Below are 1,981 nucleotides of genomic sequence, written 5' to 3' on the forward strand. Positions count from 1 at the left end.
TATCTATCTATCTACCTATCTATCTATCTATCTATCTATCTATCTGTCTATCTATCTATCTATCCATCTATCTATCTATCTATCTATCTATCTATCTATCTGTGTGCCTATGAAAGGACAAAGAAATCCCAGGTCCGGCTACAACAGGCTATGATGGGACCCCACGGGGGCCATTTGCTCGGACACTTCAGATCAGCGCTGCGTGCTGATAAAGTCAATAGACGCTGATAACCCGAAGCTGTTATTGGCACTCTCTGTATGACAAATGGCCAACAAAAAGCTTACGAGTCAGGCTCTTAGTTTATGGTGACTCTATCCAGTTTATCATCGATCTGCGACAGGATTTGACTCTCGTACAATCACTTTAATCTCTTGTCTATTATTGGGGTCTTAGAAGATTAAATTTGTCTCTTCAACTTCGAGATCATGTAACCACTGCAATGTATCAGTGAGCTGGACCTAAGCTTTCCTACGTTTCAGTTTTGTCCTTGACAACAAACGTTGGGCAGTGTTACTTGAACGCTTTTCTTCTTGGAATGCTATTTAACTATTTGACTGAAATCCAACCTTTTCGTTGAAATATTATAACACCCATTTCCCCTTTTCTTCTTCCAGAATCGTTGTTATGTCAATTTTCTGACTGGTCGACTTGCTCGAAAATAACAACTGATAGCTTATCAATGAGAAGAAAGTATGAGTCAGGGGAATGGGATGCTTGGGGATTTATCATCGTGTTTTGTTCCCACTAAACTTGCCTGGTGGGAAGAGGCCTATGTTTCTCTGTGATTAGCCTTATGACTAATAAAATGCAAATGTACTGTCATTCTGAATATATTATTTGGATGCTGATATAGCAAAACCCCCCGCAATCTAAAAGTGAAGGTCATGATCTGCTTTGCTGTTTAACAGGATAAGGACAATAACTTGGAAAAACCTGTCTATCAGATTTTATTTCAATCTATATCTTCAGTTGCCAGGGAGTTTCAATTTTTGTTGATAATCCCAAAACATTGAAACTCATTTTTGTCAGCTGAAAAAGCACGTATCATAGCATGATTCCGAACCTTAGCTGTAATGTTGATGTGCTAGGAATTACTGAAACATGTGTACGCGTACAGTGAGCTGAGAGATCAAAAAGGGGTCACAAGCTCTGAGGTAGTGAGTTTAACTCTTACGCCAAAGTCTTATGCTCTATCGTTTGCCCATCCGTTCCTGTGCCGTTAGTCAGTGGACAACGTATCTTTGTTTTATTTTGTTTTGTTTTGATTTGATTTTTGACGAAGGCTCCTCGCCCGAGTGAGAAGGACGGGCTTTGCCAGCCTCTTTCTCGTAAAACAACAACAACAACAAAAAAACAAAACAACAACAGCATCACCCCCAACCATGCATAGAGAAGACATTGACACTTGAGAATCGAAGGCCATCAGTTCTGCCCAAGACAGCTCTGCTACTTGGACACAGTTTTTAATAATACCTCCACTCGAGACTGAAGAGCCTCAGAAAAATGATTTAAGTGGAAACGGTATAAGGTCACTGGAATAGAAAACAGCATTCCTGTCAATAAGAAAATAATCCGAGTAGGCCTGTTGCGAAGTAAAATAATCAGTTGTACAGATGTAGAAGATTTGCTTCTAATGTAAAACTGACAAGCATACAAAAGTGTTTTGTTTCAAAATTATGTTTTTCTCATCTATTAAAAAAAGTACGTATTTTGGCATGAAAGAACGTGTTCAAGAAATTTTTAGAAACTGTAATAAAGTTCCGGTTCTGATATTTGCATTTACTTTCCAGTACAGGGTATCATAGCAGTGCGACTACCTAGACTACCTATTTTGAAAAAGTATAGTGATTGTATCTTTTTTATGCGTGCTTTTTTTATTTGAAAACTCTACTTCTGAATTTAGGAAAATGTGTGAGGGTGGGGGGAGGGGGGGGGCACAGTGAAACGCCACGAATCACTCGTATAGGCGCCACGGCAATT

The sequence above is a fragment of the Aplysia californica genome, unplaced genomic scaffold (assembly GCF_000002075.1).
Source record: "Aplysia californica isolate F4 #8 unplaced genomic scaffold, AplCal3.0 scaffold00008, whole genome shotgun sequence".
In the NCBI taxonomy this organism is placed as follows: Eukaryota; Metazoa; Mollusca; class Gastropoda; order Aplysiida; family Aplysiidae; genus Aplysia; species Aplysia californica.